Source organism: Podarcis cretensis, assembly GCF_951804945.1.
Source record: "Podarcis cretensis genome assembly, chromosome: 4".
In the NCBI taxonomy this organism is placed as follows: domain Eukaryota; kingdom Metazoa; phylum Chordata; class Lepidosauria; order Squamata; family Lacertidae; genus Podarcis; species Podarcis cretensis.
The window spans coordinates 43,210,699-43,236,850 of NC_137173.1; positions in this window are offsets into that span (position 1 = coordinate 43,210,699).

Below are 26,152 nucleotides of genomic sequence, written 5' to 3' on the forward strand. Positions count from 1 at the left end.
GTGGACTAAGTGACTGTAAAGATAACTTCAAAGATCTAAAGTTTTTTCTCTGGGCCACACTTGCAGAATAAAAATTAGCTAGTGCCACACCAGATTTTTAATTGATAGGAAATATATTGGGGGAAAGAAAAAACAACAACTCCTAGATATACATGGCTTACATATCATAGAACACAACTACTTTATAATATGATCATGGGACATCCAGAAAGTAAAACAATGCAGCTAAATAAGAATGCGAATCATTCCCCAAATATAAACAAGCCTCTTGCATATGTACTTTAAGTATGTATACAAATTCAATGAGAGGTGTGAGCTTGCTTTGGCCTGGAAATCTCATTTATATTAGGACTAATTTGAGACAAAAAAACCCCCTTTTATCTCCTCATCAACACAAAGAAACATTTCTCTTTTCTGATCTTTCATATTTGTCAGAGTTGAAAATCCCTGTTCACAACAATATGTCATGGAGAACTGTAGAATAGTCAGTGCTCATGAATATCTATCAATATTCTGAAAACTACTATACTATACTATACTATACTATACTATACTATACTATACTATACTATACTATACTATACTATACTATACTATACTATACTATACTATACTATACTTGATTGTCCTCGAATCTTTTTGCTACACTTGCCATGCTCTGCTGCCACACCAGCATGGTACGCCACACTCTTTGAGAATCACTGCCCTGAAGGGACTCAGTAACCTTACTGCTCTTTCTTAATCTCATCACTCAAAATTCTCATGCTGTGTAGTAGGGCAGACTTCTTTTCAGCAAAGCTAATATCCCCAAGCAAAGATGCTGAAGTGATGAGGATACTTGTCACGAGCTCTTTTCCTCTGAGCTATATGACTGTTTGCTTTCATTGTTTTCCTTATTCCTAGATATCCTATCTGTCAGTTTTGTAGGTAAACTGGAGGAGATAGGCATGCTAATTAATTTTCTGAAAACTACACTCAAAATGGGGAGTGCTAAAGAGGGGAATGGGCACTATAGAGGCCCTTCTGTGATATTGCTCTTAAAATAACGGGAGAGATGGGAAGCAGAAGATTACAATAGTGAATGAGGACTTAATGGCGCCATCTTCCAACGAATGGAATTTTTTTAAAAAAAATAATAAATATCTGGAATTTGCTTTCTTGACGGTCAGTTGTCTAGATGGGATATAAATTCAAATTATTCAGAGTTGATCTTATTTCCAGTTACCTACAGCTACGGATGGTTGAGAAATTCTATTCAGTTTGCATTTAAATGTAAACCTACATAATTTGCACTTTCAGAAACAATGCACAAACCAAAACACAGCTATTTTTGAAATTCTCACTTTTAAGAATTTCACAGTGCAGTTCTCCTGCCTGCTAAGGAACACATAAAGGCATATCCTAAGGTAAAGTATGCATAAAAAACACACATTTTTAGTGGAAATAATATATGGAACTGCATTATATTAGGCAATGCTATTCTTCTAGAAAAAGAGGTGCCGTAACTCACCATGAACTCACCTCCCTTGGCTGATATTCAACTAAGTTTTTACTCAGAGTGGACCACTGAAATGAATGAACCTGACTGAGTTAGGTCCATTAATTTCACTGTCTACTCGGAGGAAAAAACTTAGTTGACTACCATCTCATGTATTTATACATATTTTTCAATTCTTTCCTGTTAAAAAAAAAAGAGGAGGCAGAAGGATGGCAGAAATTCATGAAATGTTTAATTTTCATATTAGTTTCTAAGTAGAGTAGTGGGTGTGCACACAATAGCAAATCCCATTATGTTTAGAAAATTGCCACATTTACCAACCTATAAACTTGTTCTTCTGAAAACTGAAGATTTGTACAAATTGATGTCAGCTTCTCAACCTTACGCATTGACCTGTTATAAGCTAATTATAGAAAGGATGATAAAAGACAGGCAGTGGAGATATTTTTGAAAATATTTCTCAAAATGATTTAACTCTATTGAGATAGATTTCTGCAGGAGCAGTTTTCACTGTTCAGACTGACTTAGAATAATCTAGCCTCCTCAGCAGGCTTTCCCAAGCCCCAAAATATAAGAACATGGCTAGAGCTCACCCAAAATCCTATGCAGTTCAGCATCCATAAATGTGCATTTCATTTTTGACTTCTTTTGGTAATGTTTTCTTTTGAAATCTTTAAGATAATATTTTAGTTTCTTGCTAATTATGTTGCTTTGAATTTATACTTTATATTTGACTTTCTTCAGTAATGTTTTATTCTGGATTGTTTTATTTGATGTTTTAATGCATTGTAAACTGCGTTGAGATTTTCTTCTTAAAAATATAAAGCGGTACATAAATAATATGAGTGATAATAATAATTCTGTTCTCACAGTGACCAACCATCTGTGCCTCTGGGCACAACCCTCAAGCTGGACATGAGCTCAGTAAGCTTGACCAGTCAATGACTGATTGACCGGCTTACTGATTAACATGTTTCCTTATCAAAATGGCTTCTGAGCAGTATCTTATATTTCTGGGTCCAGCTCCCAGAAAAGAGTCCAACTTGGAGTTGGTGCAGCTATGCCTGATGCCAGTGGCGTAGTGTGGGTTGTCAGTCCTCAGGGCCATGCAGTGGGGGTGGGAAGGAGGGAGGGAAACAGATGGAGTACACATGTGCATTCAACTACCTAATGGCATCCACATCACCCAGAAGATTACAGCTGCAGAGATAAAGATGAGAAGAGCCATTCCACTGTCTGGAGAGCTCACTTCCTGGTTCACATGGCATCTTCTATAAAGCTCAGAGACAGAAGTGCACAGCTGTATTGAGGCAGCTTTGGCCATTCAAATTTTGTACCCTGAAAACTTGTGTGCCCTGGGCAACTGCCCTTGTAGCCCCCCATGTTACGCCACTGCCCAATGCTCTTCCAGCTTGACCTTGAACTTCAGATGCAGCAATGGCCCTACTGCTCCAGCTACCTGCCTCTCTGAGCTAGGATTGCCCTGCCTATCTTCCCATGTATGCTTCATATGTTTATGTTGGTAAATAAATTCAGTAGTACAAATGATGTACATAAAGATATTTGATGATTCTCAACCACAATCACTCTTCAAAATATTATACCCCCCCCCCCCGTGAACCCTACAATGAGGATTAAAGCTGCAATTCTTAACATACTTTCTTGGAGTAAGCTGCATTGAGCTCAGTAGGACTTCTGAGTAGACATGCATAGAATTGTGCTGTAAATTACCCATGCATTAGCTCTCAGCTGGAATAAAGTACTTAAATTTACAGATTCTATTTCCCAAAACAAGTTCAATCTAAACTCCTTAACATCCTGTGTTTGCACCTTGCTGTTTTACTCTTTGGAAGGCATCCTGATGCTGCTGTATTCATTTCGTATGCCAGACTGTGGCATTTTAAATAACATATTTCATTACCAGCATGTCTACAGAGGTGCGATAATTAAGAAAAAAGAAGATTACAAAGGGATGCTTTGAATAATCTTGAAACGCTTGAATTAATATTTGCTTTAGCTTGATTATAGAGAAAGAAATCCATGGACTGCCTCCCAGACCCACTTGCATGGTTCTGTCTTTGTTTACAAATAAATAAATAAATCTGCAATGGGATGAGAGCCGACAAGATCTCAACAGCACCGCTGATCACTATTGATGACACATTAACATAACAATAAACATTCTTCTTATTGATACTTAAATGTGCCATCAGAAGAACTTCACATTTGAACAAATAAGCTCAGCTATCCTTCAAATTCATATTTGTCTGACTATTCTAATGCAGTTCCCCAGCAAAATAGAGGGCACATACTGTATGTGTATGTGTGTGCGTGTGTGGAGAGAGAGAGAGAGAGAGAGAGAGGGAGGGAGGGAGGGAGGGGGAGAGTAGTGAAATAATGTACAAAACTACTTTCCATTGGGCATGATTGTGTAGAAAAGATGTGTGTGTTTGGCAAAATTGCATACAATAAGGCATCTACTCGGAAAAATACACACAAAAATGCCTACAAATTTCCATGAAGTCTTTTCAAAGATAAAGTGTGCAAACTGATGTTAAAATGGGGGCAAACTGAGCTTTAAGTGGAGAAATGAGAAACTGAGAGAAACTGAAAATGTCAGATTCAACCACTTCTAACCATTTGTCTGCATGGGACTTTATGGAGTGCATAGGATTCATTTTCACTTAGCTGGGATTCCTATCCAGAAAGTTTTGAATGCTTGAACTGCAACAGCTTTGCTTCTTGCTGTTTCTTTTCAGAAAATAATAATATGGTTAGTTTGTTTCTGAGATTCACACTGGCTGCCAATCTGCTACCATGACAAATTCAAGGTTTTGGTATTCACTTATAAGGCTCTATACATCTTGGAACTAGGTTACTTGAGATACCACCTTATCGCTTATATACTCAGTAGGTCACTGCATTCTGCAAGGGAATTTCTTCTTAATGTCCAAAAAAATATCAGAAACCTGCCTCTATCTACAGTAACTCTAAGCAGGGCTTTCAGTATGGCTGCCCCTGTTTTATGGAACAGCATCCCTGTTGAGATACGACAAGTGCCCAATATCTGTGCTTTTCAGAAACAATAGAAGATAGCTCTGTTTCAACAGGCTTCTCCAGCTGAATGAAGCAGTCTCTGCCTTAGATTATCATTTTTGTACTGTTCTAAAATATGCATTCTGTTATTTTTTCAACTGTTTTAAAAAACTATGTTTATCTGTATTTATGGTATGTTTGCAAATTGCCTTGAGACATATGCAAAAACTGATTTATAAAATTGTTGTTGTTGTTAACTGCATTATTTCATTTTCATTAGAACAATCCAGAAATTAAATCAATGGGCGCCTGATATTTGAATTGCTTTTTTGAAGCTAGCCTTGAAACTGCACTAGTGAACTCCTTCCTAAAACATTAAACAATCAGTTTACTTGTGTAGGTTAAGCCACTGAGGTCTCTGATCTATGGCATACTGTCAAGAAAACCATCAGCTAAGACTCAAGGTTTAAGAAAGTTACAGTTTCCTATTTACATTTTTTGGTTAGATAGTTCAGCTGGACTTGAACCTTTGTGAGATACTTGTGTGAGTGTCAAATGTCACAACAAGGGAAATGGCCATGGGTTGACAGGCCCCAAAATGTGCCACAAAGAGTGAGAGTGTCTCTGGTTGGAGATATCAAACTAAATAAATTAAAGACAAAACAATTAGATTAGGTTTGTAGTCTATCTGGAGATGAAAATGGCAAAGAACTCTGGGTGAAGGGTGAAATTGCTCTAATTAGTTTATTTCTTTTTATAGCTGTAATAAGTGTTTACCCAGAGCTGTGTCTGCTCTCACATAAATTAAAATTCACAATAACTAAACCATATTAAGCTACTGAAATTCAATAAATAAACCGGTCTATATATAGTTTGAATACCTAATATAAAGGCATTGACAATTTTGGTTCTGCTTTAAAGAAATTATGTGAATGGTGGAGAGGACATACTGTATGCAGATGGGCAATTTAATTTTAGGATTTAAAGCCTGAAGGCTACCCAGAGAAAAGCAGGTAGTGGATCAAAATGGTTGTCCTTGTATTATTTAGCATCAGAGAGAGAAGTCAAAATGTCTAGATGGAGGGCTACTGTACCTCTAGCCTGAAAACTCCAAGGCTGTTTCTCTTTCTTATTGCTCTAAGTATTCCTTGTTGGCCAACATCAACATTTGTTTGCTTATTTTGAGCAAGTGTTAGGTATTTGAAGTGTGCTGTTTTGTGGCAAGATATGCTTTTTAAGCAACTTTTGCGTATAGGGCAGCATTAGGCAGAGTGAGGCAATCGCCTCAGGTGGCAGAGGCTGAGGTGTGTGTGTGGAGAAAGCAAAAAGTGATGGAGATGTATTGAAAGACAGCCTCTCCTAAGACAGCCTAACACATGTAAGTGTGGTGGAGAGCGTGTAAGATTCAACTAGTAGTGTGTTTGGCTTCTGTATGTGGAATAGGCTGTCCTTCACCTCAGATAACAAAATGTCCTTGGCAGGCTCTGGTTGCATAAGGCAGTGGGGTCCTAATAAATTTGGTAGGACAAAAGTTGTAGCTCAGTTTTGGAGCACATACTTCAGATATATGAGGTTACAGGTTAAATCCCCCAAGGCTCCTGTCACTGCCAGTCAGTGTCAGTAATACTGAGCTGGATGGACCAATCATCTGACTTGGTATAAGGGAGCTCCAAGATCTCAACCCAATGTCTGAAATCCTGGGCGGCCACACTGTCAGTTAGTGTAGACGGTGCTGAGCTACATAGATGGGCCAAGACCTAACTCAGTAGAAGGCAGCTCCTTATTGTACAGGGAGCTTGCAGTAGTGTACCTTTGTAGCACATTTTGCTTTGTGCAGTCTAAAGGCCAATTTACATATCTTATTTTCCAGACGGTGGAATGATGCTTATTCATGTGCCAACAGCTTGTGTGAATACATCCCACATAATCATCCGTCCTGATGACCTTCAGTATTGGCTTGTTGTAGCCTTTGTTTTTCCAGTTGGTTTGTAGTTTGAAAAGGGCTTCACCAGTTCCCAGAAGCTAGCATTTCAATTATTGAATTGTTCCCTTCCAAGCACTGACATTTAATAAGTTTTGATTATTTTTTACAGAGTTAATGCCCATGATTTGCTACACAGTTGGTGCTGTGAACCTGGTCACTTTCTACACCAAAGCAAGCACACAATCAGAATATGACTGCTGTTCCAAAATGTACACTGTGGATTTTTCAGCCTAATATAGATTCTATGTCTTTCAGAGCTATGTCTGTAACTGAGTTTTAAACCAATGCATCCTAAGACTGGGTTTAATAGGGTCTTGTCCACTTTGTAGTGCCATTGATCATTCTGACATCCTGTGCTTTCTCAATTCTCCTTCTGGTATTTAATCACAGATGACAAGGGGATGGCAAGAGGATTCTTCTAGTGTCCTTTTGAGGTCCTTAGTTTAAAGGCAGGTCCCTTTCTCTGTTCCTATGCACTGCAACTGCACAACTCCTTTAAGATTTTCTCTTACAGATAGGTAGCCGTGTTGGTCTGCCATAGTCAAAACAAAATAAAAGAAAAAAATTCCTTCCAGTAGCACCTTAAAGACCAACTAAGTTAGTTCTAGGTATGAGCTTTCGTGTGCATGCACACTTCTTCAGATACACAGATTTTCTCTGCTCATCTTTTTTCTGAAATATATTTTTGGGTTTTGCCTCTGATAGTTTTGACACTGGAATTATTGTGTGAATGAGCATTTATGGGGACAACTAAGAGCTTTCATATTGTCTCACGTCACACCAAATGGATTAAATGTTTTTCAGTGAATTCACACATTCTGCTGCCAGCTACCAAAGATATTATTACATCCCCCACCCCAGTCTAAAAAGCTCAGGGTTGATATGTATATGTCTTTCAGCCATTTTATTGTTGCAACAACCCTATGAGGTAGATTTTTCAGCTCTCCTATGTTGAGATAGTTTATTTAATTTAATTTATCTCATGAACTTTATACATCGCTTTATACAACCCTCAAAGTAGTTGAGTTGTACATGTTTGACCTACTTGTGTATGTTATCTGTATTGTGGACATATTGAGGGCAAAGCCTGTTGAAGTTTAATATATGCTAGAAAACTCACCCTGTTCAGGTGTCTGATGCATCTCTTTCTTGTGAGACACTAGAATGAAGTTGAACTGGATGAAATCCCATTAAGAGTAAGCTGAACTGGATTCAGTGTAAGAAAAATTAGAGTGACAAGCACACAGAGTGCAATGAGATTGAGTGTTTCTGTGGGAGGGAAGGAGGCTTGGTTAATTTCATGATGCACACGTTGTACATTGACAATAAAGGTAAAAGGTAAAGGGACCCCTGACCATTAGGCCCAGTCATGGCCGACTCTGGGGTTGCGGCGCTTCCGGGTCATGTGGCCAGCATGACTAAGCAGCACATGGAAACGCCGTTTACCTTCCTGCTGGAGCGGTAACTATTTATCTATTTGCACTTTGACGTGCTTTTGAACTGCTAGGTTGGCAGGAGCAGGGACCGAGCAGCGGGAGATCACCCCATCAAGGGGATTTGTTTTTTTTAAAAAATAATAATATTTATTAACATTTTAAAGACTACGAAAGAAAGAACAAGAATTAAACAATACAATACAATACAAAAACAAAAACACCACACAACACCAACCCCAAAACATTAAATTAACAAAACCAAACAAACACAATAAGTTCAGTATCTTAACTTTCATTTACTTGTTTCAACGACCTCCTCACACCTCCCTTTTTGTACTCCACTTTAATTAACTGTTTCAGCAATTCCTTTCCATCTTCCTCTGTTTTCTGTCCTGTAATTTATCTTAACATATTCTAACCTTTTTTCCCCCTTTAATATATAATTGTCTTAACATATTTTAACCTTATTTTCCCTTTAATACTCTAATAATCTATTTGTACTTAATTCCTTGTAACATTTCTACTAAAGCCATATAACTCCTTTCCAACATTTTTCTAACACACATTAATTTTACAATATTTTTATAAATAGTCTTTAAACTTTTTCCAATCTTCTTCCACCGACTCTTCTCCCTGGTCCCGGATTCTGCCAGTCAAATCCGCCAATTCCCTATAGTCCATCAACCTGGTGATCTTCTGTCCGATGCTCGTAACTCTTTTCCAAGTCCCTTCTGCAAGTCTTCTTCATATTTATACATGAACTTTACTTTGTCTTCCACTGATCTTATTTTCATTTTCCTTCCTTTGAGGCTAAAGAGTAGATCTCGGGGAAACTCCCACCTAAAGATAATTTTATTCCTTCTTGACGGGGCAACCAAATCTCCGTAGTTAAATCTAAGATCCAAAAGGTATTTCAGAACGTCTTTCAAAACTTCCACTTTTAACTGTTGTTCTTCTAAGTTCCTCTGGTAGTTCCAACAGTCTCTTATTTTGTTCTTCTCTTTTTCCCCTCCTCTTCCAAGTCCGAAGGCCCTCACAGTTTTAATCTCTTCTTGACCCAAGTCCCGGTCCCAAAAGTCATCAAATTCCTGTGTGAGGAAATCTATCAAACTTTCCTTCTCCAGTTCAGGTAGGGCTCTGATCCTCAGAATCTGATTTTCTTTAAATTCAGTGATAGCAGGCATCAACTTATGGTCATCAAATTGCATCTGTAAGGCTGGGACTCTCTCTCTCTCCAATTGTGTTACTTTAGGTTCAACGGCAATAACTTTCTCCCTAGCCTTCTCCGCAGTTTGCCATGTCAAAGTAGATTCCTGTGTCAGTTTCTGAATAGTTTCTATATTGGTGTTCACGTTTTGTCCCAAATTGTCAATTTTAGTAGTTACCACATCCACCTTTTTGTGAAGCTGTTCCAGTGAGTCACTTATCTTACATAATACAACCACTAAAGCCTCTTCTGTCAACATTCTTAACTGATTCAAGGTCCCCAGAATCTCACAGGTTTTTATCTTGCAGCTGGAAATTCCCCCAGCTCAACTCTTGTGACAGTTGCAAGGGCTTCCTCTAGAGGGAAACAGTTCCTCTAGAGGGAAACAGTTTCTATTTGTCATAGTCCTTTTAAACTCAATTCAAACAATAAAGTTAATTTCAATTTTCTGTTACTTTTACTCCTTTTTAAACGCAGACGGAGACCATGGAAACAATGTATTCCTCTTATTTAACTGTCAGTGAACGTTCTAATCAAGGTCAGTCCTGTTGGCAGCCCGTTTCCAGGATCGGAGCGGTGGTATATTAACTCTGTTCGCTCTCTCCTGCAGGTATACTCAGTCCAAAACTTTCCCCCCTCTTCTCCAGCCACCAAGGGGGGTTTAGTATTTTTTACTGATGAAAATTTAGTCCTTTACAATAGACTTTCCGAAACTTCAGCTTGCATCCTCATTGCTTCAATCTATTTACAAAAGGGGAAGGTGGACTTCCTGTTTTAGACCTCCCCGTTTCGGCACCAAATTAAGACGTTTAAAAATCTAATTCTCCGCTCTACTCACGGGTAGTTGCTTTAAGATCAAATTGTCCACAGAAAAAAGTCAGCGCTCTCCGGCAACAACTATGCGGCTTCGCTCCGTGGAAGAAGAAATCAATTCGAAGCACCGCGCCGCTCACCCCACGTCGCTCCGGATCCCCGAAACCGGGTTTCCCCACGAGTAGGGGAGGCGCAAAAGGTGCCAGCCGAATCCCACATTCACAGGCTTCACCCGCCTGTGATTTCTAGTGGGTCTCCGTCTTCACCGTGGCGGCCAGACCCGGATTCCCACGAAGCAAATTCCTCCTGATCAGAGGAATTCCGCCATTACCGGAGGCGCTAACCCGGAAGTCTCCCCTTCACGGGGATTTGAACCGCCGACCTTCTGATCAGCAAGCCCTAGGCTCTGTGGTTTAACCCACAGCACCACCCACGTCCCTAGCTACAATAAAGGTATTATTATTATTATTCTTCCTGTATGTGTCTACTCAGAAATAACTTCAATGGACTTACCCCATGGTGCAAGTTGTGACCTTGTATTCAGAGTGTTCTGGAAACCAGAAACAGAGCAATCCAACAAAAGAAAACAAAAACATCCTATTTTGGTCCTTATATTTGTTCAAATGGCTTTTTAACATTTAAGATGGGCCTTGAGAAATCTGGGTTTCACATCTGATGTGTCCAGTCTGCAAGTTATCAACTAATCACCTGGCGTTGTGAAATGTTTTATCTTATCATGGTGATAATGCCATAAAACCCTGGCTATTTGTAGTTGGAAACTGCCCATTGTGCCAACAAAATGTATTGAATGATGCTGAAGGTGGTCAAAGTCTGTGCTTGGATTTAGTGTTGAGTGTTTTTTTCAGCAAGGGAAAGTGTTTATTTGTCTCAATTCCTATACACACTTCTCTGAGACTAAGTCTTATTGCAGGGTTACACTGGGTTGAACTCAGTGAATAGGATTGTACTGGTTGGCTTTGGATGTGCCCTTCCATGAACAAAAGAGAAAGTGGTCTGTTTGTCAAAGGGAGTAAGGTTCCTGCTGGAGAAAGAGGGGGAATGTGATTTTCATTGTTTAACCATTCATCCTACAATCATCAATGGCACCTCCTGCACTGTGGTGAATGGGGGGCACAGGTGGCTGTAGGGGAAATTGGTGAAAACCAGCTCCCCTTTCTCCTGTGAACACAGTTGCACCCATTGGTAGTCTGGATCCAACGCACTGAATTTTAATATTTATAAGAATAAATATTTTGCTCCTGGGAAATATTTATTTAAGAAAAGGATTCTGAAAGGGCATTCTAAAAGGTGTAACATAAGCAACTGGAAGTTAACCCAATGAGGTTGTAATGGCTACCAGGAGTGTAAGAATCTGCCCTAGTCCATTCCAGCATCTGATATTTTCCATTCCTCTGCAATTAGTTTATTTTGCACAAGACTATTGTATATTTCCACAGCAGTAGAAATGGGAAAGACTTGTGCAAAATATACCAATGCATATCTCAGCCATCAATCAAGATTTTCAAATGAATTATTTTCCCTGTGTGTCCCCATTCAAAGTTAATGAGCTTCCAGAGAGGTAGCCCTCTTAGACTTTTGCAGTAAAAACAATAAAGAGATTTGTGACACCTTAAAGACAAAGCTAATGAAGTAGCTAATGGCTCATTACAAAGCCATATATGGCTGCATTTCTCACCGTGTCTATTCAGAAATAAATCCCACTGAATTCTGCTTACTTCCAGGTAAATGGGGTTAGGATTTATCTTTATCTTGATTTTACAGTTCCCTATAAACTTAATCATGTTTTGTTTCCCTTACTTGAGCACCAGCGAAGGACAATTTAGCACCCTTTTGATATTTTGCTCTGTGTGTCCTAGATTGTATGAATTCCTGTGGGCATATTAAACATTTTATCGTCACTTTAAAGTTACTTATACAAATCAATTTTGTAATACAACGTTTTATTTCATAAATGCATATTTTAGTCAGAAAATTGTGAGGTATATGCATCTGCTGAAACAACATCCAAGCTAATTTAGATTTTAAATGTTGGTAGTAAACATGACCTTATGTTTCACAGCTTGAAATCCTCAGACCTTAACTGCACTGCACAGATAAAATCAAAGAAACCACTTCTTTCCCTGTGAGAACAATAATGAATGTTGCATTGCATTGCTTTTTGACATTCACAGTAGGAATTGGATTAAGGGTACAGTCATAACTCCACTTACCCATTGCATTCAATGAGACTTCTGAGTACATATGGATAGGATTGCAGCCTTAGTGCCCAATACCTGCCTATATCAGCAAACAACTTACAAGCACATAAACACTTCAAAAGAAAGAGAAAGTGAATGGGAGGTCCCTGCTGGAACTGCAGTAATCATGCACCAATGAATATGTACGTAATATAGCTAATATGTGTGGATGCTAAAAAAACAAAAGAAAAACACTTTTGTTACAGAGAACTAATGCAAAACACATTCATAACAAACATATGTGCCATGATGGGGGTTTGAACAGGTGAATAGAAGGAAATTCACTTGGTGGTCCATGTCCAATGGATTCATCCGAGATCCCTAACAGCTGCAATAAATGGCTTTTAAATGCCATTTGCTAATCATTGGCTAATTCTCATCAGCCCATAAATGTACCTTTCTTGATTAGGGACAATATACATATGGGAACCTGCTTGTGAGCATCCCTGGAAAACTTGGTTTGTTTAATGTCAGAGTCAGAAAGCAAAGCCAGATGGATCATCTTTGTTACCATGCATGACTTTTGTTATGTTCTCGGGGGTCCTTCCAAGATTTAATTTAGAGTACAGTCCTGATCCTTTGAGGACAGTGGGAAGTTTTGTCATTTATTCAACAGGAGCACGAGGGCAACATCTGATGTAAATCACAAGATTATTTCTCACTGACTGACCACTGTTACTTATTTACTTGTCATCTATACTTCCCTTTTAACCGCAGTCTATCTGATGTGCACTTTCCACAACCCCAGAGTCAGAGCTGAATTCCCTTAGCAGGAATGCAGACTTTGTACAGAGCAGGAGATTCATTTATACACACCGCAAGTCAGTGTGAAAATGCATCACATAATTCACAGACCGAATGTGCTTTCATATCTATAATTCATCAAGAAAAGCTGTGGTTGTAAATCATGCCTTCCTAATGACAGAAAAATGAAATACTGACAAGCTGTGCAGAAATGCACTGAAAGGGCAGTCTAACCTCCTGAGATATCAAATTTGACAACCTGCTTAGCTTTGGAATAAGTAAAGAAATTGAGTTCTTTTAAAGAGTATTTAAGTAACGTATACTTGTTTCTCTTTCTTAGACCTGTATATCCCCAGGAGAGAGCAACCCCAGTCTCCAGTTTTTACTGTGAAAACATGTGATGAAAAACTGTCAGCAGGGGGGAAAGTTTGAAACTCTGAATATCTCAATAACTCAATTCCACTGTACTACTTCAGTTAAATCAGTCAATTTGTACAACCCAACCACATAGCATCTTCTGCTTCCTTGGCACAGCATTATTTGTTGTCTTGTAGCACTGTGCTTCCACCATCACCACCACCAATATTGCTACTACTGCTTCCATTTCTTCTTTGCAATTCAGGAAGGATCGTATGGACACTGAATGTGTAGACAATCACACAGTAGCAGTGGGAGCAGGGTAGGAAATCCACCTCTGATTGGAGTCGGCATCTTCTCCTCTGAACCACAAGAAGACACCCCTTCCACCAGACTTCAACCACTGATTCTTCAGAAGATCGCCACAGCCTGACACCCAAAAGTCTTGAGGAAGCCAAAGGTGGGGCCTTTGGACAATGAATACTTAGCCCAGGCTATGAAGGTCTGCCTGTTGCTTCAAGACATTGCAGAGAAAACTGGAATCAGAAGTGGACTTTGGTAATATGGCACCCTGAGCGAAGACAAAATTTGGTGCCCCTCTAAATATTTCTTATTTTTACAATAATTCCTTTTGGTAAAGTTGCTTTTTATGGATCTTCTCAGTAGATGTATAAATATGTTGTTGTTGTTGTTGTTGTTGTTGTTGTTGTTGTTGTTGTTGTTAATTTTGCACTGCTTCAGCTCTGCACCCTGTGCAGGGGAACAGCCATCATCACCCTAATTCTTTTGCTGCTTGAATGTCTTGCCTCAGGTGTAGGATCACTGACTGTGGTCCGGAAACCCACACAAATGTCCCTCTCCATGGTGCTGATCCTTCTTTGCTTCCTGTCTGCCTGGGACTATTGATCTTTCCTTTGCTTGGGCACTATATGTGGTAGTGGGCATCTCCGTAGATCAGAGGTACCTTGGGTTACAGACACCTCGGGTTACAGACTCTGCTAACCCAGAAATAGTACCTCAGGTTAAGAACTTTGCTTCAGGATGAGAACAGAAATTCTGCGGTGGCTGCATGACAGCAGTGGGAGGCCCCATTAGCTAATGTGGTACCTCAGGATAAGAACAGTTTCAGGTTAAGAATGGACCTCCAGAACGAATTAAGTTCTTAACCCGAGGTACCGCTGTACGTGAATGGTATTTAAATATATGATAGGCATTAATGGTATCCCCAAACTGCAATTCTTGGATGTTTGGATGATTTGATTTTGGAAGAAGATTTAAAACTAGTGACAAGCTCACAGAAGTTAGACAAACTATAACATCTTTTTGTAAATCGCCAAGATCTCCTTTAATTCTAAATTGGGATCAGCGCATTTGGATAGTGGCCTGTTTGACTAAACTCACATATTATAAAATATTTAAAGGAAAACATTCTCCAGACAAATCTGTCAAAAAGTGAAATTTATTTATAAGCTACTGATATACAGATGGTTATGATAATGTACAACCACATATAATGTTTTCACTTAAATAACTATTCATTTAGATTATTTATATTCTAGATACTGGATATTATATGTATAAAGTCATCATATATTTGCTTATTTGATATGAGGAGCTGCTTTTGCAATTATTTTGTATTACACTTTTATAATTAAAAACTATGAAAAATAAAATTCCACAGCCCAGTTGATTAAGGCAATGTGATGCACTAAAACTATGACATGTGCCTGTAAGTCTGTGCAATAACATGGAACTCTTCATCCAAGTAAACAGAGAGGTAACTAGATTTTAGATACATCAAGAACAAATACAAAGCCAATACTTTTACATGTTTGACCTAAGCTTAGAATGATGGGAGAATCACTTAGGATCAATAACTAACTGACTTACATACAAGAGTGATGAGTTAAATACACCATCACAAAGCCATGAAGTTTACAAGCCACAATTTGAATGGCACCTAAAACCATACTTATATATTATTAAAAAGTCACAGCAGGACAGAGATTTAATCATGACTGTCTCAGCTACAAAAAAGAGGAGAGGATTCAGAATATGTAATGAAGCAATTTTCTTCAAATCTGTTTGCTGGGACTCTGCCGAGCATGAGAATGACATTATGCTCACTGCCTGATCAGTGATGTCTACAGAACAACCCAGCAATCCTTTAATGCACTCGCTGTAAGCCTTCACTGTTGTTCAGTGGTGCCATCAGATCTTCCTTACAGAGATAGAACTGCTGACAAATTCGGTGTTAGCTGAAGTGAAGAATATGGCAAAAATTGCCCTCCCCTGCTAATGCTGAAACCTATGTTTTAAGCAGCATGACTTCTTAAGTTTAATAGAAAGGCAAACATGATGCTACGGTTGGAAACTGTGCTGTCTGGAATTTTTACATCTGTGTGAACAGATTTAATCCTTCAGGTTAACCTGAATTTAATGAAAGGGTTTAAAGATTTGCTGGAGGAGTAAATTGAAATACTAATGCTTTGCATATACATTCTGTTGGAGCCAAAGAACCATGAATGGAATGAAGTTAATGCTCTTCCTCAGATATCTATACAAGTGCTATAAATAGCAAGCAGGTTATAAAACAGTTCTCATGTTTCTGCATGGAAGAGCGTCTTTGGTTTCAGCTTCACTTTTCCAGCACAAGGTGTAAAACATCCATTTTTTGACCAGAAATCACATTTGAAGGGCCAGATAACATTATCTCAATACAGTGGTTCCTCGGGTTACATATGCTTCAGGTTACATATGCTTCAGGTTACAGCTCCGCTAACCCATAAATATTACCTCGGGTTAAGAACTTTGCTTCAGGATGAGAATAGAAATCATGCTCCAGAGGCGCGGCGGCAGCAGGAGGCCCCATTAGCTAAAGTGGTGCTTCAGGTTAAGAATAGAATTAAGTACTTAACCTGAGGTACCACTGTAATCTTTACAAAAGGCTTGCAGGGTAGATCAGTGCTGTTATACAAATTACATCCTCATCTTGCCGATAGGATGAGTCTGAGGGAGAATGGCATGTTCTTAAAGATTCCATGACAGAGATGGGATCTGAACTACCCAGAACCTTCTGGTCTACTGCTCAGGGCCAAACTAAGAACCGTATTATTCATGTGATTGGCCTCTGCATGTTTGTTCCAAACTCCTCGCCTTTAAATTGTAAGTGTGGGACCCTGACTGGGGGCATAGTATGGAGCGACAAGGGACTTTATTTAACCATTTGCTCCTGCCATAACTCAGATATGGATCCCCCTTCTCATAACAACTCTGCGAGGTAGATTGGGTTGAGTTTATCTATGCATTGAATGCATAGATAAACTCAACCCAATCTACCTCGCAGAGTTGTTATGAGAAGGGGGATCCATATCAATATGCCAGCAAGTTTGGAAAACTCAGCAGTGGCCAGAAGATTGGAGAAGATCAGTCTACATCCCAATCCCAAAGAAGGGCAGTGCCAAAGAATGCTCCAACTATCGCACAATTGCACTAATTTCTCACGCTAGCAAGGTTATGCTTAAAATTCTACAAGGAAGGCTCAAGCAGTATGTGGACCGAGAACTCCCAGAAGTGCAAGCTGGATTTAGAAGAGGCAGAGGAACCAGAGACCAAATTGCAAACATGCGCTGGATTATGGAGAAAGCTAGAGAGTTCCAGAAAGACATTTACTTCTGCTTCATTGACTATGCAAAAGCCTTTGACTGTGTCGACCATGGCAAACTATGGCAAGTTCTTAAAGAAATGGGAGTGCCTGATCACCTCATCTATCTCCTGAGAAATCTCTATGTGGGACAAGAAGCTACAGTTAGAACTGGATATGGAACAACTGACTGGTTCAAAATTGGGAAAGGAGTACGACAAGGCTGCATTTTGTCTCCCTGCTTATTTAACTTATATGCAGAATTCATCATGCGAAAGGCTGGGCTGGATGAATCCCTAGCCGGAATTAAGATTGCCGGAAGAAATATCAACAACCTCAGATATGCAGATGACACAACCTTGATGGCAGAAAGTGAGGAGGAATTAAAGAACCTTTTATTGAGGGTGAAAGAGGAGAGTGCAAAATATGGTCTGAAGCTCAACATCAAAAAAACGAAGATCATGGCTACTGGTCCCATCACCTCCTGGCAAATAGAAGGGGAAGAAATGGAGGCAGTGAGAGATTTTACTTTCTTGGGCTCCATGATCACTGCAGATGGTGACAGCAGCCACGAAATTAAAATACGCCTGCTTCTTGGGAGAAGGGCAATGACAGGCCTAGACAGCATCTTGAGAAGTAGAGACATCACCTTGCCAACAAAGGTCCGTATTGTTAAAGCTATGGTTTTCCCAGTAGTGATGTATGGAAGTGAGAGCTGGACCATAAAGAAGGCTGATCGCCGAAGAATTGATGCTTTTGAATTATGGTGCTGGAGGAGACTCTTGAGAGTCCCATGGACTGCAAGAAGATCAAACCTCTCCATTCTGAAGGAAATCAGCCCTGAGTGCTCACTGGAAGGACAGATTGTGAAGCTGAGGCTCCAGTACTTTGGCCACCTCATGAGAAGAGAAGACTCCCTGGAGAAGACCCTGATGTTGGGAAAGATGGAGGGCACAAGGAGAAGGGGGCGACAGAGGACGAGATGGTTGGATAGTGTTTTCGAGGTTACCAGCATGAGTCTGACCAAGCTGCGGGGGGCAGTGGAGGACAGGAGTGCCTGGCGTTCTCTGGTCCATGGGGTCACGAAGAGTCGGACACGACTAAACGACTAAACAACAACAACAACAACAACATGCATTGAATACAGAACGACTTGCCTTCAAACAAATGTGTATAGGATTGCAATGTTAGCTCTATGGCTACACCTAGCCACGTGAGTTTTGTGCCAGCTACTCCATATTATGGGATTGTCAGTTGCCCACAGCTCATGCTCATTCTAAAAATTACACAAATAAAAGTGTAAGTATGCATTTGAAAGCTTGACATCAAATTCTCTGGTTATCTTAGCAGTTAGAATGGTAAGAGAACAAGCAACGCTGAATGAAGATCTGTTTACATCCTAGATTTTGATTTGCATGTGATGTTTTGTGGGAAGAAAGACAAGGAGCTTTGAATCTGCATGCTGCACCCTCTGACTATCTGTCATTTTCACCAGATTATGGTCCTCCTGGAGCCATCTGCAAAGGTAAGAGAGGAAAGAGCCCTCTCCCCTTTGCTGCAATTTGAGAACTGCTGCGCACTATTAAACAGGAATAGGTCCAAATCGGAATTACTCATCTAATTACCGGTTGGGATTTGGATTAGCATTCTGGAGCTGAGCTTTCTAAAGGGCAGTGTGAAAAAGAAAGAGAAAACCATTAATCTAAATGCGCGAAGACTTTGGGGATGTTAAGATCATGTGCATAATCGAACTTTGTGAGTCAGCCAACTCTCTAGTGTGAAGTCTAAAGTATTTATCTCTCAAGGAAATGCATCACTTTTATTGGGGTTTGCAGAATCTCGTTGATAGCTCAGTATGAAATTTTCTGACAGGCCCTGTATAATTCTGACAATGAATGTTGGTTATAGCACTGTGTAGAAGCATATTAAATTCTTCCTAGGCCACTATATGGCTGGAATATTAAGGAATATGGGATTCAATGTATGAATTTTGCAGAGGATGAAAGAAGGTGTTAGATCAATGGAAAAAACTGACAACACCTGAAGGTTATATTAGTAAACATCTTAGCCAATAGAAGTGTATAGTAGTCCTTCTTAGTAGGTTGGAGGTGTGATGAGTGATGGGCTGACAGATGCTCAGAACTAACATGCAAAATATGCACACTTATGGAGGCTGCTAGAGCTATAGGCTAGCCATCCACTGGGAGTTGTACAACTGGAGTTCTTATAGAATCATAAGAGTTAGAAGGGGACCTTGGAGGTTATTAAGTTCAACCCTTTCTCAGTACTGGATCTCTGATCCAGGACACAACTGCATCTTTGCAGATGACTATCCAGCCTTTCCTTAAATATATTCAGTGGATAGAACTTATAGAAATAAATGGACATGGCTTTATTATATCTATATTAATATAAAAATATTTTATATATATATACTGCATCTAGGACTTACTTTTTGATAGTACTGAAGGTGGCTGCTCTGATAGGGAAAATGGCTCCAAGGTGCACAGGAACAGTGTTAAACCTGGATTCGCTCCTAAGTTTCAAGTGCAGAGTTTATCTCTTCACTGTCACCAAGATGTCCAGCCAGAGCTTTTTTTTTTTTTTTAAGCAGTCTCATCTTTACCTGCTAATACATTACATATGTTCTAGTCATGTCCTCAAATTGCCAATTTTGGGCAGTAATAAAATATATTACACCAAAATGATGGTGAAGGTCTTCTTCTGCAGTGGTGTCAGGCTTCAGGGAATTGGCTTCCTCTCCCCCCCCCCCCCCCGTGGCAGTAGATAAGAAGATCAAAGAAATGAACGTCTTACCAGTTAGAAACTTTAATAACCACAGTGAGAGAATAAAGAACACATCTCCAAGAAATGGAAGTGCTCCCAGTTAAGGATCACCCCCCCTTCCATCCCTATTAATCTACATCACTCCTACGTTTTGTGATCTGAGCTTGTACCCTTTGTGCTTTCTGTTCTGACACTTTCTGAGCTCTTCTTGACCTTGGGCTGAGTGGAAGAATGCTTTCCAGAGATTGTGAATCTGTTAACCCTTTCTCTTCCATTGTTTCTTCTCCTAGCTGTTCCCCATCCAGTTTTTCCCAACTTCTGCCTTCTGAACTATGTCCCTCTGCAAACCACTGTTCCAAATTTATACTGTCCTCCTGCTCCTGGGAAGATTCAGGAGCAGGAGGAGGGGGAGGGGGAGGCTCCCACCATTCCTCCTCAGTGCAGCCCTCCTCAGGACAGTCTCTGACAAGTAGTCTATGGAATCTGCCTTTGTGGAAGCCTAAACATGAAGGAGGCACCAGGCTGGGGAAGGCTGCACAAGGCTAATCCTGTCAGTGAAAAGCAGCAAGTGCCCAGTGGCATTGTACTAGTTACATAACAGGAAGTCAGTGTGTTCTGATGGGGGAAGCCTGCACATGCTGATTTTCTGCATTTATTACTCAACTAGTAGAAACACAGAGATTTTCTCAAGAAAAAATCAGGGCTGGGAGGGCAAGTTGGTAACACTGCTGACTGTTATGGATGTTTCCTCAAAGATGTCATGTTTGCCAGAACATATGGAGTAGGATAATTTTTGCTTTCAGGGGAATTCTCAAGAGGAAGAGGTGAAATAAATTAACGAAACAAATGTTTCTTCCGTAGATCTGAGCCTGGCGATCAAAGGACCAGGTCCATATAACATTGGGGAGATAGTGTCTGACAAACAAACGCAGACACAGGAGAGTAATCCTGACTTCCTAGCCACAGAATGTTAATGCAGAACTATACAAAGAGCCCTCCAGATGGTAAATAGTGTATGATTTGGGCATGGTAATTTAGAAGCTGTCTCTTTACCAGTCAGAGAAGACTTCTGAATGAGCATCAATTCTGAAGCCTTTTTATCCCCTCCCCCCCTTTAAGTGCCACCTGCTGGCTAGTTTCTAAGTGCAATCAGCCACTTACATTTTGGGCTGCACCAAAAAAGGTTCCTTATTTTTTTGGAAAGTGCCTTGGAAACTAAGACTTGTGCTTTTTGCATGTTTTGCTTGAGGCAAGTAGGAAAACGTGAAATGGCTCGTCAATGAAATCTCTTTTACAAAATTCAATTCTTATTCTGTTTGTTAAAAATGTCAATAAAAGTTTTAGATAACTTTAAATCACAACTTGAATCACACTTTAAAGGGGTAACCATAAACAAAAGGGACCTCTGTGAAAAAAGGCATGTAGCAGTTTATTAGAACAAAATGTTGGAAGAGAATGCAGACCTTATGCTGTGGTATAAACATATCAAAGCACACAATGATCACATGAGGCGATTGCACTTCTTCCCTGTGAAGCGTAGTTTGCAAAATGGCTGGGAGACAGGATGCTTCACTTTCCATTCACTTATGATTCTATAATTTCAAGATAACAAAGCAAGTAGAGTGAAGAAGCTCGCAACAACGTGAGAACTTGGTTTATGAGTTCTGATGGAAAGAGTTGAATTGAATGCCCCAAGACTGAGAGTTCAAGCAGACAAATATTTATTTCACCCCATTTATGAATCAATTCCCATAAAACAACTGAAAGCAATTTCACCGTAAAAACATTGACAGTAAACACAAACACAAAAATTTCATATATAAAAACAAGATCAAATGCCATAGAGATACAGACAATAAAGGACAAATGTACTTGCTAACACATAATAGTGACCCAACACTATTTTTTGTTTAAGCAACTTCTGGAGGGGAGTCAGTATCCAGCAAAGTACTCTGTTAGCTCAAGGACTTTTAGCTGCACAATGGAACTTCTCATCCTTTCCCCACATGCCCCCTAAATTTGTTCTGGGAGCTCTAACAACCCTCTGAATCAGATATTTAGAGGATGCAGGCATGCACAGGAAGAAGAAACAGAAGGGAAGTCCCATGGTGCAAGTGGAAGGTCTTGTGCTACCCAAAGTACTTCATTGGATATACTACCTAGGGAATTTACAGTTGAGACATAGGTAGACAAGCCCTACCATTAGGCAGAATGAAGCTGCTGCCTCTAGCAGCTACTTTCAGGTGTCATGAAAGGGCAGAGAAATGATGTTGTCTTCCTGCTGCTAGAGATGGGGGGCAGATGTCTGCGGGATTTTCTGCCTCGGATGCTGATGTAGCTTGTCCAGCCTTGGATATTATGCACCATTGCTACTCTAGCAGGAAAGGAGGGGTTGCTCAACCCTTTCCCCCACCCACATTTTTACCATCCCAAATGTCACACCATCATATGTCTCCTCTGCAGGCTTTTCAGTCTTAGATTCCCTCCTCTTTTTGTGCTTGTTTTTAGTGTTTAAATACTGGTATGCTTTATATTTAATGGCTTTGTGAACCACATCAATGTACATGAATTTAGCAAACAAACAAACAAAGAATCACATACCGTATTTTTTGCACCATACTCACTTTTTTCCTCCTAGAAAGTAAGGGGAAATGTCTGCGCATGTTATGGAGCGAATGCCTGCAGGTGGCGGGGGGGGGGGATCTGCTGCAGTTGTGAGCAGAGGATCCATGGTTCCCCTTCCTTCCCTCCTCCGTGGTTACAAAGCATGGATCCACATGGATCCTCAGGAATTTTGCATTGGGCTACTCCAAACTCACTGCCAGATCACATGTCTGTGGCCACAGCATGAACCACAAAAATCATATATCCACTATTTCGTTTAGAATATTTTTTTTTCTTGTTTTCCTCCTCTAAAAACTACGTGCGTGTTATGGTCTGGTGCGTGTTATAGAGCGAAAAATACGGTATGTATTAGTGAACACCAACAGAGGGAATGTCTCTTCTCCCTTGCACAGCGTATGAAGAAGAAAAAGAGATCATGTAGGGGGAAATAGCTTTCTTCTGCTCTTTCTCTTCTTTAAATTCCCTTTTCCTATAGCTGGTTGGCAGAGTTTTTCCAAAGTTTCAGGCAAGGATCTTTCCCAGCCCTAACTAGGGATGCCTGGAACATTCTGCATGCAAATCAAGTGCTCTACCACTGAGCTATGGCCCTTCCCCCAAATGTATAATGGTAAACACAATTTTCAGCCAGTGTCTGAAACTCCCATTGTTCTAGGTGCATTTTGCAACAGGGAATATCATTAGCACAAGCAGTTTCTGAGCTTTGGCCACAGTACTGCACCTAAGATTTCAGATTAAAACTGCAGAGTAGAAGGAAAGGAAGAACTTTTTCTGCCTCACCACTTCCAGCTACTCTCTGAAGACTGGAGAAGAGACCTTCTGAATAATATTAGGGTGATGGGCAGGGGAAGGACTAGGCTATGTGAAAAATGAACATAATATTTTAGCTGCAGTTCATTCATTTTCAGCTTTGTATTTTTGTAATAAAAAAGCACGTCTAGTCATTCCGTTGTTGCACCCATAACCTAGTTTTAAGGTGCAATTTAGCTCCTAGCTTTCACATCTCATTTTCTAACACTGTTTCCACTCCACTGTCAGAAGAGGTATGAAGACAACAAGAGCTTGGGCTTTGTGCAAGGAATGACATTGTGTCCTCCAAGCAGGGCAAATGTGAACACATCATGCTTGTTATACATCTGCTGAATCACAAAATATTTCTGATTAGTCTGCAGCAGCAGGTAGCACAGAGGGTTGGAAATGGTGTAAGAAGCCAGGGAGACAAATTAAGTTTCAATTTTAGCAGATGAGTCAAGTTATTACTTGCCAGGAATAAATGAGCAGCGACATTGGAAAAGTATGTCCCATACTATGCACCAGAAGCACTTCACAACATTGTCAAATTCAGCAAGGTAAAGTTGGATAATGAACCATGTTCATGATCTCCCTCGTTTTGTTTCTGCTCTTTCGGCATACAATTAAAGCAGCATCTAGCAGTATAGCTGATATTTTTGAGGAAAATACAAATTTATGTCAGTGTGATACAAAGGCTAGAGCAGAAACGTGGGAGACAACTTTTCTCCACTCCTTGAAATTCCTCTGCAATAAGGCACCCGAAGTTTCTTCTGCCCATTCCTTCCTATTTTCTCTCAACTTCCTGTACTGACAAGACTCCAGGTATGCCATATCTGTTCAAGAAATTGGGAAATGCCGGAACCAGAAAAGAAAGGTTGGAATATATCATAGCTGCCTCACCTGTTATACACCTGGATTGAATAATTCCAAGTTACTAGGGTGATTTCTAGGCTGCAACCTGGCACCCCTAGTTCCACAGTCAGTCTCTTGCCTCAGTTCCTCCATTATTTCTTTCTCTGCCTTCCTTTACTCAGGCTTTCCTTAGATTTTTTTTTTAACCCTCATCCCTATCTTCATATCTGTTCATTTCAACTGTACCTGCCTTCTTTGTCCTCCTTCAAAATCAGCTGTCCTGTCCACCATTTGCAATAGCTCAGCAGCTCAGTTTTCTAAGTTTCTAAGTTTGACATCTTGGGGGAAGTGTAGCAAATTTGTTGGAAGACAGTCAGTCCCCATGCTCTTGGGATGTAAATAAATAAATAAATAATAATAAATAATATCTTTAATACGGTCAATGACCAGAAAGCAGTTTATAAAAGAAATACGGCATTATAAGCAGTATTGTGCTGCAATTAGCAGTGGAAATATGGCCAATTCACAGAATTGGTGCTTATATTTATGACCAGGTTTCGTCTTTTGAGGTTTTAAAAATTAACTTCAAATGTCGCTACTGTGTATTATCGTTCCTTCGATGTTTACAATTTGAACTCCGTTGCTGACATCATTGCTCGTCTTATTCTTATTGCAATGTAACAGTACTTTGCCACAGGCCTGTTAATTTCGGGCTCTTTATCGGCTAAGAGGTGTCTGATATAGGTGTCGTCTGTACTACGAGGTATTTTCCTCAGAATCGGTTCAATCAGCTCCTTTCTTGAGTCTCGATATAAAGGGCAGTATAAGATGACATGCCCGATGGTTTCGATTTCATCGCTGTTACAGGGACATAATCTTTGTTTGATCGGTATTTTGTTGTATCTTCCCTCTAGAAGAGCTGAAGGGAGAGCGTTAAAGCAGGCCCTGGAAAATGCCCATCGGTGTTTTGCGTTGTCTAGAACTTTGAGATTGTTTGCTAGATGGGGCCTTTGGGAATTGTACAGAGGTTTATAGGTTATCGGAAGTTGATTAAAATCATTTTGGGCTTCAATGTCCCTGAGTCTTTCTTTGATTATGTTCTTGGCCCTTCCCCTTTCTAAACTTAATAAATACTCTGGGGAGAGACCATATGTGGCCAATTTTCTGAGAATGCCCTTCCTCCAACTAGATTGGAATTTGTCAAGAGACATCAGGGAAAGTAGTCCGACTGGCGAATTGTTAAGTCTTAGCCAAGTGCATAAGGTTCTTATCCATACTTTGGCTTTAATACTGTATAAGCCCGCTTCCAGTCGTAGGGCGGCATTTGGGACGCATTTAGGTGTTTGCAGGAGTGATCTAAGGAAGCCTGATTGTATCTTTTCATATGGGTCTAGATTAGAGAGGGAGACGAGTGGTGCGCCGTATAGTATTTGTGCTGTTGGTTTTGCAACGAATAGTTTAATTGTAGCAGGAATGAAATTTCCTCCCATTGTGCGGTGGTATCTTAGGATTGCTGTTGTACTTTTTTGAGCTGTAGAGGAGCTGTAATTTATGTGGGCAGTCTTCTTCCTTGATGCTTGGAATATAACTCCTAGGTATTTAAAGCATGTCACTTGTTCAATCTCCTGATTGTCTAAATTCCATCTGTATGTTTTTCTTTTATTAGAGAAAACCATATTTTTTGTTTTTTGGTAGTTCACTGCTAGTTTCTCTTCTCTACAATATTAGGATAAGCTGTTAAGAGCTCTTTTGAGGCCCATCTGAGTCTGGGACAGTATAACCTCATCGTCTGCGTAGAGTAGGATAGGCAGTTTTTTGTCTGGTAATTTTGGGGCGTGTGTATCCGCTCCTTGTAGATGGTCTGTTAGGGAGTTTATATAGATGTTGAACAGAAAGGGGGCCAAAATGCATCCTTGTTTAACTCCCTTTGTTGTTCTAATGAAATTAGAGAGTTGACCTTCTTGACTACATCTTATACGAAGTCGAGTGTTGTTGTACAATTTGAATATTAGTAGCAGCAGACGTCGGTCTATGGATGTTTTGTTGAGTTTGTCCCAGAGTTGGGTTCTTGAGATGGAGTCAAAGGCTGCTTTAAAATCTACAAATGCTGCGAATAGGTGTTG